The sequence below is a fragment of the Rhodnius prolixus genome, unplaced genomic scaffold (assembly GCF_049639745.1).
Source record: "Rhodnius prolixus isolate KJV_2025 unplaced genomic scaffold, Rpr scaffold_2, whole genome shotgun sequence".
NCBI lineage: Eukaryota > Metazoa > Arthropoda > Insecta > Hemiptera > Reduviidae > Rhodnius > Rhodnius prolixus.
In genome coordinates, this window is record NW_027411592.1 from 59,415,494 (window position 1) to 59,429,044 (window position 13,551).

Below are 13,551 nucleotides of genomic sequence, written 5' to 3' on the forward strand. Positions count from 1 at the left end.
GACTCCCACCGCAGTTCTATTGGATAAGATAAAGGAAACATCCCACCAAATAATATTCTTATTGTATTTTATTAAAATTTCGAGTTTTTATAGTTAATGGCAATTTTTATTATTTTCACAACGAGTCGAACGCACCGTAACAGAGATTTGGTTTGACGTGTATACACGTCAAACACCCTTAACTGGTTAAACCAAATATTGTCTTATCAAAAACAAGTCTTAAATGAGGCAGAGTTACAACAGGAAAGAACAGGATTCTAATAGTTTTGAGCGACTCAAATTTTCAGATAATAAAATTACACAGATGTTAGAACCAATAATCATGAAACTGTTAACTGGTACTAGAATTTAAAAATCCTCTGAACAGTCAGTTGTAGCTAAAAATTATAGGTGGACCCAAAAAATGAAAAAAAAGGCAAATTCTCACATGCATTCTTGTAGTCAAATTAAATCTTAGTTTGGGAGATATTTGATTAAAAGTGAGCGAGAAAGAGACAATTTTATCTCATGATAAAGCGGCTCAGATGCAACCACAATCTCAGTAAGTAAGGATTTGTAAAAATTGAAAAAGCTATTTTTAATCAAACTGATCAGGAACATATGATTTCATTGCCGTAAGCACTGAAAGAGATTTACTGTGATATATCTATGTAGTTATTTCTATTGAAATCTTCTCCTGCGAGGGCGGATTATCCTGCCTGATGATCCGGAGGGAGCGTTGTACCCGCTCGAATAAGAGAACACTTCCGCTCTAGTCATACATAGTTTTCCGTCAATAAGTAATTTTTTTTTTTAAATTTATTTAGTAACTTATTGTCTGTGAAGTTAAGAAAATATTAAGTAAATCAGTTGAACAGTGAAATCTTTTACGACGTGAGTAGTAGGAGCAGAGATTGATGGCATTATTGACGTGATACCCAATTTTGCTGGTCAGTCTTGAAGAAGATCTCGGATTGTCATGAATGGTAGGAAAGCCGAGTGGCTGAACGAAAGGATTAGGGAAATGAGAAAGAGTAGAGTTGGCATTTTTGCTGGGCTAGCCGCTTTAAGAAAGGAATGTCCGAGATCGATGTGTAGTTGCAGGTTGTGACGTAGCACGAGGTACCATTAGTCGTAATATTGTAGATTAAAACGATTGTGTAGTCCATAGGTCAACATAGGTTTGATTACTAAGTTGTTGATTAGTCTTTTACGTTCCGTCAGTAATTTAAATCTTCGATCAAGTAGTCGGTGAAGAAGATTCGACACGGTTTTGCCATTGTTTGCCTTTTAACGACACGTCAAACCAAATCTCTATTACGGTGCGTTCGACGTGTATACTCGTTGGGAAAAATATAAAAATGCCATTAACTATAAAAACTCGAAATTTTAATAAAATACATTGTTTCCTTTATCTTACCAATAGAACTGCCAAGTATTTTATACGGAGGGGGTGGAGGGAGTCAGCCAAATGATAAGTGGTTGGTACATGTTTGGTCTCCGCATTAGAGATTGGGGATTTACGCACACAAATAGAAGCTCTCAACTCTTGTGCAATGCCCTTTTTTACCTCTTAGATAGAGGTTCAGATCTCAGTACGAGCATGATTTCATTTTGCACAGAATTCAAAGCTGTTTTCTTCCTTGTAAAAAGGCTCTTGCGTCTCTAGTTAACGTGAAGCGGTGCAAGATTTTAGAATGAGCACAGAATGCTCTGGTAATGTCAAGCCCCAGAGAGATTGCAAAGAAAAAGTCGTTTGCAGTGACTATTACGACTATTGTAAACTTTTGGTTTGTTTTGCCCTCCTGTGTTCGACGTGTAGACACGTAATTGTCTCATTTTAATTCCGCACACTATGGGTTTAAAAAAAAATAAATTCCACGCTTAACTGGTTAAGAGTTCCATTTAGTCTATTTGTCTATGATGCACACAAGGTCTGTGAAAGGAAGAGGATTGTTATTTAAAAAAGTCAGGAGTACAGGGAATGATGCTCCGCCGAAGAGGGAACGCGGTGTGCTAGCATATTTGAGGGATCTGTTTAATTCTACATTTACTTTTGCCCATGGTTCAGTGATGTGAAGATGTATCTGCAATATGTGGAGAAGCTGATGAAGGAGTTGGTAGTTGTCGCGAATATGACAGAAGTAAAACAATGAAAATAATTTTAAACAATATATAATCTGAAATAAAGAAAAAAACAGTAGCTACGATATTTTCGAATTGAAATAATTTAAGGCGATTTAAAATAAGAATAGAAAAAAAATTACTATAAGAACTGATAAATCAGAAAATGATTCAGTAGATTCTCAATGTTGAAGTATACATTACAGCTCAAATTAATACTAATTATTAATTTGCAGGTGAATACCAATTTTTCCGCACCAATTAAGAAAAATTCATCGTAAAATGAAAATAAAAAAATCAGATATAAACACCATAATTTCAGCTTTCTTTTAAATGTTCTTGGTGTAGCAAAGATTAATTTACAATCATTTTAAATAATGGGCATCAACAATGTAGTTGTTTTAAAAGTGGTTAAGTTTTTTAATGAAGAAAAAGAATGCAATCATTAGTAAAATAAAACCCCCGAATTCAGGGTTCTTGAAGTGCCCATTTCTCCACTTAAAATGCAGAAGAAAGAAATGATGAAAGCTTGAGTGTTAATAAACGTGCTGAAGGGGAGAATCAAAATATATTAGATTTTAAATTGAAATGGGGGAGAAGCTTTAATAAAAGCCAAATCCAAGCTCTCAGCTGTGAAGGTCTATTGTTTTTCCTCTTAATTGCTTCGAGTTTTGAAGAACGTAGGCGATTTGAAAGGTGTAGAGTGTGTAAACACGTGAATGAGACTCTGTGTCTGTGAGTGGAAGGTGATGAACTATAGATCCGTGGGTGCGCTGAACCCCGCAAGTACGTAGATGAACACATCACGTAACCTCTGTTCTTCCCGCTTGAGGAGCTAGGAATATTGAGTGTTAGGGTAAAATGCAGACCCTTTAAGAGATATATTAACACAACAGGACTAGATTTTTGCATTCAATATTTGGGGAGAAACGAAAGCAAATTAAAAACACAATTGTGATTGTCAATTAACTTTTTTACAGTCATTAAAAAAACATTCTGGGAGATTTCCCTCCTCGGCCTCACTGGGCTTTGCAAAACTATTAAAAAGTACAACAATATATTGAATCTAGATAACTCTCGCCTCACCCAGATGGTAGTTAAAGAAGTTGAAAATATTTTTTTTTTTACTTAGATAACGGATAAACTAGACGAAAATTGCAAGTTGCATATTTGGAGATTAGGTTTGTTATATTATACCTGGCAGATTCAGACTCATTAAGAAGTACAGCTGGAGAAGAACGAAACATTTTATACTGGGAATGAAATTCGTTCCCATTATAATGTGTCCAAGAAAACAAGGAAAAAAAATGAGGGATTTTCATTTTGAGCTTCTGATGTGATTTCATTCTTCTGCATTTTAAAACATACTCGCTCACAAAAATCATTGAAAAGCCAACTTAAACCATACTACAACTCTAAAACAGAATCAAAATCAATCTTGGTACTACATATAATTAAGACAGAATACTTCATGACGTTTAATTAAACTCTATAATAGAAACATCTACAAGAAGGTTATCTCTTAGAGCTGTAACCTGGAAAAAACGATTTACTAAAATGAAATAAAATAAAATAGATGCAGCAAAAGTAACAAAAACTTCTTTGGTACATAGTTGCAGCTTCTTTGCAAATTCGTAACATCTTAAATAACAAATATTAAATGCAAAAGTTTCCAAAAATTGTTTGCTAGCAACAATAAATCGATACCAATCAAATGTATGAACAATAATTGATGATGAAATAAGTATGCACAAGTATTTCTAACCTACAAATTATCATAACCAAGCTGTAGTGATAAGTGAGAACTTGAAATTTCAATACAGTTCAGTCTAAATCTTAATTTTCAAAGTATGAATAGCAAATAAAAACTATCTTGAAAGAATTACTAAGAAAAGGCCAAGAAGAGCTGAATAGGTTAGTCGTAAATTGTAATTTTTAACTCTTTCATGACGATATGTATTTCTAATGCATGCATTTTTTTTTTTTTTAAGGTGAATGCATTTTTCATTTCAACTGAATTTCTTGCTAACTTATTATAAATGGACCTTTACTACAATTTGTTGCAAGAAGCTAAAATATATGAATCTGTAAAAGTAACCGTGGTAAATTTCTGTTACTCTTAGTTATAATGGTTAACTCATAGTTCTTTTTTATATTAAGCTGTTAAATTAGATTTTTCATTCCTTCATACACTGTTCTAAATAGTTAATGTAAGATTTAAGATAATCTTTGGTTTTAGTGAAGAAAGTTTTCATTTAATTTCATCAAAGAAATATAATATTAACCGTAAGATGAATGGCTCAACAAAAGATTTGCCAGCAGTTAGTAAGATTAAAAGATTTACCATCATTTAGTTACAAGATTTACTTGCAAAAAATAACATTTGTTTTTTTTTAAAAAATAATTAACTGCTATTATAGCATATCAATTTTGCAAAATACCAGGTACGTATCCATACAAGTAAATATTTAAAAAATCAATTCTTACCTGTTAAATAGTTAGCATATGAAAAAAGCAAAAAACCTGTTCATTGGGTTATTAATGCTTAATACAAGATATTTTTAAATTGTAGTTATAATATTTAAATGTATATATTCAAATCAAACTTTGTTTTAGATTGATTCAGTTTAAAATATCTATTTAATCTAACAGCTTTCTTGAATGAAAGATGAACAGAGGCTTATCTAAATTCGTCGAATGTAATTGCTATTTATAATCTAATGAAATATAAATTCATATTCTATTTATTTGTAAAGAGATAAAACATTATTCTAGTTTAAATAATCCAATATTCTTAATTAAAATACTATCTTGATTTCCAATTCCATCGGTCAAAGGTCAAAGGACTCTATAGACCATATTGACAGAAGATCTACCTTTTTTCTTAATTTTAAAGTTATTTTAGATTATTTAGTAATATAGAATTAAATCTTTTACTTACAGTTTTGTTTCTAAAAATCAATTTTTACAGCTATACATTCACAGGATTTTACGAAGCTGGGCGGAAGATAATGGACCACAAAACTTGGCCCATTCATGACGTCATCAGGTCTACTTGATCTTTCTAGTTTATACGAAAGTTTTTCAGATAAGTTTTTAAAATAATTTTGATTTTTAAAAATTTAAAGTAACAATAAAAAAAAATAATGGTATTTTAAAAGTTATTTTAGTTAACTACAACTTAATTATTTTTTAAAAAAAATTCAATTATGAACTTTCTAATGTTACGTCACTTTTTTTACAGCCATTGGATCTTTTTGGAGTTAAATGGTGAGCTTTGTTTAAATTAATTTTTACAATATGTTTTAAATGAAAATATTGCCAGATTTTTTTTTTTTTGTAAAATAAGTAGTAAAAGATATCCATTTTTTAATTTTCTGGAATTGTGATCCAATACAATCTTTTATTCTATTAAAATCTATTGAATAATTAAGCCAAGTGAACCATTGGGTAAGTTGAAAATTACTAATTTGTTTTGCATGTTTTTGCTATATTTTAGATTGATGTTGAATTAAAATGTTCACGTTGTTTATGAAGTTGTTACCTTAGATGATTTTTTAAAAGGATTTCAATCTATTTTCATCATCATTAGATTTTCAAATCAGATTTTGTAGAATGAATAGAATTTAACTCCATTTGTAAGATGTAGTTAGGAATATTGATAGATAATTCTGCCAATTCTTGAAGCAATTGAATGAAAATTGGTTTGTTTTAATGAATAAAACATACTTTTATTCAATAATTTAAAGTTTTGTTACAGACTAATGGCTTTACTCTGTTTTAAATAAAGTATTAGATTTCCATTTTCATGTTCATTGCACAATCAACGATTACGAGGTTTTTAGAATTGATTTCCTTTTTACCATTTTATTTGGAATTAATTGTGATTTTTAGAAGGACGAATTTGGTATTATGGTCTAAAATAAAATGTACTTTTAATGTTCTTTCCTTTTGTACAATTTTACGAATTGTATTCTCATTGAATTTAAAAAATACACAAGAATTCCATTGTACGATTATCGTACAATCGTACTATCCCAGAGTCTTTCCTCTTCTTCTTCTTTCTTTCTTTTTAGGGTCTATAACTACTAGATCGGAGTCTTTCCTCTTCTTCTTCTTTCTTTCTTTCTTTTAATGTAGGACCCTTTTGTAGGGGTAGGGTCTATAACTACCATCCCAGAGTCTTTCTTCTTCTTCTTTCTTTCTTTCTTTCTTTTAATTTAGGACCCTTTTGTAGGTATAGGGTCTATAACTACTATCCCAGAGTCTTTCTTCTTCTTCTTCTTCTTTCTTTCTTTTAATTTAGGACCATTTTGTAGGTATAGGGTCTATAACTACTATCCCAGAGTCTTTCTTCTTCTTCTTCTTTCTTTCTTTTAATTTAGGACCCTTTTGTAGGTATAGGGTCTATAACTACTATCCCAGAGACTTTCTTCTTCTTCTTTCTTTCTTTTAATTTAGGACCCTTTTGTAGGGGTAGGGTCTATAACTACTATCCCAGAGACTTTCTTCTTCTTCTTCTTTCTTTCTTTCTTTTAATTTAGCACCCTTTTGTAGGGGTAGGGTCTATAACTACCATCCCATAGTCTTTCTTCTTCTTCTTTCTTTTAATTTAGGACCCTTTTGTAGGAATATGGTCTATAAGTACTACCCCATAGTCTTTTTTCTTCTCCTCCTTCTTTCTTTCTTTCTTTTAATTTAGGACTTTTTTGTAGGGATAGGGTCTATAACTACTATCCCATAGTCTTTCTTCTTCTTCTTCTTTCTTTCTTTCTTTTAATTTAGCACCCTTTTGTAGGGGTAGGGTCTATAACTACCATCCCATAGTCTTTCTTCTTCTTCTTCTTTCTTTCTTTCTTTTAATTTAGCACCCTTTTGTAGGTGTAGGGTCTATAACTACTATCCCAGAGACTTTCTTCTTCTTTCTTTCTTTCTTTCTTTTAATTTAGCACCCTTTTGTAGGTGTAGGGTCTATAACTACTATCCCAGAGACTTTCTTCTCCTTCTTTCTTTCTTTCTTTTAATTTAGGACTTTTTTGTAGGGATAGGGTCTATAACTATTATCCCATAGTCTTTCTTCTTCTTCTTCTTTCTTTCTTTTTTTTAATTTAGCACCCTTTTGTAGGGGTAGGGTCTATAACTACCATCCCATAGTCTTTCTTCTTCTTCTTCTTTCTTTCTTTCTTTTAATTTAGCACCCTTTTGTAGGTGTAGGGTCTATAACTACTATCCTAGAGACTTTCTTCTTCTTTCTTTCTTTCTTTTAATTTAGGACCCTTTTGTAGGGGTAGGGGCTATAACTACTATTCCAGAGTCTTTCTTCTTCTTCTTCTTTCTTTCTTTTAATTTAGGACCCTTTTGTAGGTGTAGGGTCTATAACTGCTATCCCAGAGTCTTTCCTCTTCTTCTTTCTTTTAATTTAGGACCCTTTTGTAGGAATATGGTCTATAACTACTACCCCATAGTCTTTTTTCTTCTTCTCCTTCTTTCTTTCTTTCTTTTAATTTAGGACTTTTTTGTAGGGATAGGGTCTATAACTACTATCCCTTAGTCTTTCCTCGTCTTCATCTTTCTTTCTTTTAATTTAGGACCCTTTTGTAGGAATATGGTCTATAACTATTATCCCATAGTCTCTCCTCTTCTTCATCTTTTTTTCTTTTAATTTAAGCCTCGCCCTGGAGGTCATTGGCGCTGTACTTTTCAAACGACCCTCGTAACTATTATAATTTATTTGTCTGTTTGTTGGTGAAATAATCTAGCCCTGTCTTCTCAAATAATATTTTTAGTTTTGAAACTTTAACCTTTTGAGTCGAATTCTTTGCAACCTTTTGCACAGTTCTGTCTTCTTCAACTCACGAAGCAACTGTCTTGAAAACTTAACATTAATTAAATGTACCTTTAATCAAAATTACATCTGAGCGAAATGTTTTACACAAGGGTAATACTGGACCTATATTTCGTTTTTGGTGTAACATATAATAAGAAAGTGATTTGTGGTTTGTAAGAACCATTCTCGAATTCTGTTTTCTGCCCCTTATAATGTTTTTGATGAATTTTTGTACCTTTATTTAAATAGTGCATTGGTCCTCAAGTAACCAATAAGGTTTTTTCTGATGCTGTTACATATTCGGACCTAGTCCGGTTACGAACTTTGGTCTGAGATTGTTAAATTCCTCACAACTGAATCAGTAAATTTATATTCCCGCAACCACAGTCTTGTTTAGTTTTATCTACCGAATTTATTTTGTAAACGAGGTGTGGCTATTAAATAACCAGACTGATGCTATAAAACATTTTATTTTTAAATTTAAACATTATTTAGTTATTATCACCTTCAATATACACCCCTCCCCTATCCCTACAACGCTCCATGCGAATTTACCATTGTTCTGAAACAGTGCTGGAAGTCTTTTTCTGTCAGCTCCTGCATGACGCGTGCCGCTTTTTCTTTCACAGCTTCACAGCAGACTGAAATCGTGTTCCTTTTAATGCAGATTTGACTTTGGGGAACAGATCTAAAGTCACATGGGGCCGCCAGGTCAGGCGAATAAGGCGGATGGCCTAAAACTGGGATGTTGTACTTGGCTAGAAACGTCCTCTTGACAGACAATGCAGTGTGAGCCGGCGCGTTGTCTTGATGGAGAACCCCCGTGACTTGTTCTACCCCACAAATCGGGTCTTTTTTTTCCCTTACTCTTTCACGAAATTGAGGCGAGCACCTCACGCGGTAGTAATGTTGATTAATTATAATCGATATTTTCATCCGTTTTGGACGTGGAAGGGCGACCCGGGCGGTCATCATCTCCCGACGTCTTCTCGGCCATCTTGGAAACGCTTCCAACCAATTTGAACCAATCAAAAACTTGCGCACGTAATTAACATTCATCACCATAAACTTCTTTTAATAAAAAAGATAAGTTTCAGTAGCGGTTTTTACCAAGTTTTGAAGTGAAATTTCACGAAAATTCGTTGCTCTACTACGTTGTGTAGTATCATGTTTTCGGCAAAACGAAACTAAACACTTCTTACACAAACGACGGTTCCGGTCAGACTGATTTTGTCTACAAACAAGTGAGACGCTGCAATCGAAAGAGAAGGTTGCACAGCTGTAGGTTGTTAAGATTTGGCGCATGTATAGTTCTTCTGTAGCAGCATCAGTCTCGTTATTTAATAGCCACGTAAGTGCCATTTGGCGAGGTTCTCGTTAAACTTGAGCCACATTATCATGATTTAGAACTACGTTTTGTTTAGCCAATACGCCACACCAACGTACGTTTGTCTGAAATAATTGGCCCATTTATTGTACCAGGTATTGTACATCACCAATTTACTTCTGTTAAATACTTTCCCTGTTATAATTCCAAATGTTTTCTCAGAGCATTTTCTAATTCTCCCAGACCTGCGATCGGTATATATTGTATTTAAGCTTGATTGGACTCTTACTTTCGCCCAGGATATTCACTTCTTCGTTATCTGTAATTGCAGCAAATCCCGTAACCCACTCTGTTTCCTTCATGTAGCATTCTCCAGCCTCAGTAGCTTCTCCTTTAGACTTAATACCCAGGTGCACACATGTAGGTCTACAGCTCTTGTTAACCTTTCTCTTTTTTTTTTTTTGTATGGATTCTTACTCAAGAAGTATAAACTATCTGGAATCAGTATAAACCGACAAAAAGACGTGATCTACCTGGAATCTTCCTTTACACTAAAATCCTCCGTCTCCAGCCTTGTTGTTGCCATCACTTCCATACTTAGCGTTGAGCTATGCCCTAAAGTCTTGGCTAGGGAGAGATGCTTTCTTTTTTCAAAATATACCAATTGTCTTTTTTATTGTTGGATAATGTTTAGATTTTTTTTTTTTTTGCGTGTCAGCATCTAAGGTTATTGGCAGTGCACTGCCGGCCTCCAGACAGTGTTCTCTCGTTACAGACAGCACTGTGAGCTGTAAGAAGCTCCTAGGAAGAGAAAATCTAAGGGTCAGCTGCTGGATTCGAACCCCATTATTATTATTATTGTTATTACTCTGGTATCCACTATTCAGTGGTGTTGTTTCTATCTAATTAGAGAGTCACTCTTGTCTCAGTCCACCCAGGTACTAAAATAATTTTCTCATTCTAAATCGGAAAGCTTTTTCATAAAAACCTGATACACTCTAGGCCATAAGACCTGTACTACTGTTTGGATATGTTGCAATAGCAGAAAGAAGATTGGTGGAAAAGATGGGTATCAGTTTTTCTACAAATGTTCTAGCCACTGTTACCTGCTTGGTGAATATTGGAAAGATTTTCTTATGGGATGACGATAAAAGGGAAATTCCCTATGTTAAGGTTTTACTCCATAATCCTAACCTAATGCTCCATTTTCTTCGGGAATCTATTTCCTTACACCGTCGTGCGGTAATGTTGCAATATTTTTTTTTTGTCACTTCATAGCATAGATTATTTGAATAATTTTGTTTTTGATATCAATCAATCTTTTTATTGCTTTTAAGATTTTCTTACAGCAAGGGTTGAGTCGATTTACAAAGTACTAAAGAAATTTACAAAATAAATTGAAATAATATAAATAATAATAATATTAAAAAGTAATTACAAAAATAAACTGACACTTATTGTTGACCAAGAAGAGTAAATATGTAAATGGTGGAGATAATATCATTTTACCTAAAGAAAAGAGAAAAAGAAACAAAATTAAAAAATAAAATAAAATAAATAAAAATAGAAATAGCGAGAGAGTGTATAAAATAAATCAATTAAAATAAAACTGCTACTGATTTTGCATAAAATTTTTTAGCTTTAAAGATTTAAGAACGTAAAAAAAGATGTTATTCAATTTGCTATAAGACTCTATTGTCAATAAATTTAGCATTGTATTATCGTCCATGGGGTAAAATATATGGTTGGAAAGATACATTTGTCTAAAGCAATTCAACATAGGGCATGTTAAAAGGAAGTGTTCTAAATTATCACATTCATATGCGCATAAGTTGCATGGTTGGTCAGGATTAAATCTATGTGAAACCTTATCAAGGAAGATTCTGCAGTACTTGTTTCCAAATAACCTCAATTGGCTGGCTACCCTTAATTTGTTTATATGGCAATGAAAAAAAGAAATAAGATTCTCCAAGTCCTAAAGTACTGATATTTCGAAAAACTGGATTATATGGTTATGTGACCGCCTTGGTTACGTCTTTACAGATAAGGTTATTTTTAAAAGATTCTAATAGGTTGGGGAGATAAGAGGATAGGAGGTTGGGATCTTGAGATTTCCATATATCATCAGCTCCTATTTCAAGTAAATATAACCTAAGTTCATGGCACCAATTAAATGGGATCTTTCGATTATCTTGGAGTTTTTGATATAGGTTAATATAACACCGAATTAGGGTTGGATAATATTTTTTGAGGACAAATTTATGATCTAGAAGACTAAGAGAGTCCGATTTCTGGAAGGCTAAGATTTTCCTCAGGTACGAGTTGCTGAGTACAGCTTCAAATCTGTTCTAGGTTCTTCAAATCTATAAAATAATTACGCCGCACACTTTGTTGACATAGTTACGCCGTTTAAACATTGTTAGCCAATAAATTGAATGTTTTCATTCCCAATATTAAATAAGTTTGATAAATAAGTTGAAAATTAGTGATAATCTTTCAAAAGGAATAGAAATAAACAAATTTCTCTTCATCCGGCGAAGATACTAAGTAATAAATATAGTCTTTTAATCTCACCATCCTTTAGAATCTCATTTTCAACTGGGGTCTAGTAATTTACAGTATAATCTGCTGTTAAATCCTGGATATAAAGAACTGTAGTTTAATACTGGGAAAAGAAGGGATTTCTTACTTTTATTTTGCTAAATCCTTGTGCTGAAATCATGTGTACTATTACTTTTTATAAGAAATTTATATTATAGAATCGCCTCGTAAAACCAAGTAATTAATTTTAATGATTTCTGTTGGAACAAAACTTTTTTAAATTTTAAGTTGCAAAATACAATATTAAAATTATATTAAATATTCCTTTGAATGCTGGGTCGATATCGGCTCAAAATCTTTTTACAGAATCATTTTTTGTTCTTTTAACTTTTCTCAAAAAACGCCTCGTACGATTTTCCTTAACTTTTTTTTTTTGTTTTCATTTTCTAGAAGAGGTTGCAGACGGAGGGCTTATTTTTTTTAAAGCCGACGGAGGTTCTTGGTAAATGTTGATGCATAAATTCGGGCCACGTTTTTATTCTTCTCATTGAAGTCCAATAATCTATTATGTCAGAAGTGGACACAAAATTAATTATACGAGGGTCGTTTGAAAAGTCCGTGAAAAAGTCAGAGAGATAGCACCACTGGCGTGTATCGAGGTTATGTTTAGTTAGTAGCATCTCTTGGAAGAACACACACCAAGTTTCAGCCAGAGCGGTCTATTTCTTTGTGTTTGGCATTCGTTTGAATCGAGGAAGTCGAGTGATTTTCAAAAAATGGACGAAAAAGAATTTCGTGTGTTGATTAAACACTACTTTATGAAAGGCAAAACGCCTCAGAAGACTAAAGAGAAGCTTGATAAACATTATGGTGACTCTGCACCTTCGATTAGAACAGTTTATAAGTGGTTTCAAAATTTTCGGAGTGGCCATATGGGCACAAGTGACGTTCTGGACGCCCTGTTGAGGTTACTACTCCAGAAATCATTGATAAAATCCATGATATGTTGATGGATGACAGAAGAGTGAAGGTGCGTGAGATTGCTAGTGCTGTGGGCATCTCGAATGAACGGGTACATAATATTTTGCATCAACATTTGGACATGACAAAGCTATCCGGAAGATGGGTGCCGCGATTGCTCACGCTTGACCAAAAACGAAATCGTGTGAAGTGTTGCAAGGACGGTTCGCAGCTGTTCCAGAAGAATCCGCAGGACTTTAAGCGTCGTTTCGTCACTGTGGATGAAACATGGATACATCACTACACTCCTGAGACCAAAGAACAATCTAAAGAATGGGTTACCAAGGGGAAATCTGCGCCAAAAAAAGGCGAAGACTGTTCCTTCGGCCGGAAAGATTATGGCGACTTTCTTTTGGGATTCGCAAGGAATAATCCTCATCGACTATCTGGAAAAGGGTAAAACTATTACAGGTGCATATTATTCATCGTTATTGGACCGTTTGAAAACCGAGCTGCAAGAAAAACGCCCACGATTGGCCCACTAAAAAGTCCTTTTCCATTACGACAACGCACCAGCTCACACCTCAGCAGTTGTGGTCGCAAAATTAATGGAAATAGGGTTCCAACTCGTTTCACATCCCCCCTATTCTCCAGACTTGGCTCCCTCGGACTACTATTTGTTCCCCAATATGAAGAAATGGCTGGCGAGAAAAAGATTTTATTCAAACGAGGAGGTGATTGCAGAAACGAATGGCTATTTTTCAGACTAGGACAAATCCTATTATTCGGAAGG

The 13,551-nt window shown here is 33.6% G+C and overlaps 1 long non-coding RNA gene across 1 annotated transcript; it reads left to right on the plus strand.

Annotated features, from left to right (window-relative positions):
- Window positions 1-3,390: 3,390 nt before the first annotated feature.
- LOC141448583 (uncharacterized) lies at window positions 3,391-12,771 on the plus strand. Its single transcript, XR_012455142.1, has 4 exons — window positions 3,391-4,017; window positions 4,095-4,205; window positions 4,343-5,373; window positions 12,249-12,771. It is a non-coding gene; the product is annotated as an uncharacterized lncRNA (long non-coding RNA).
- The last annotated feature ends 780 nt before the right edge of the window (window positions 12,772-13,551 follow it).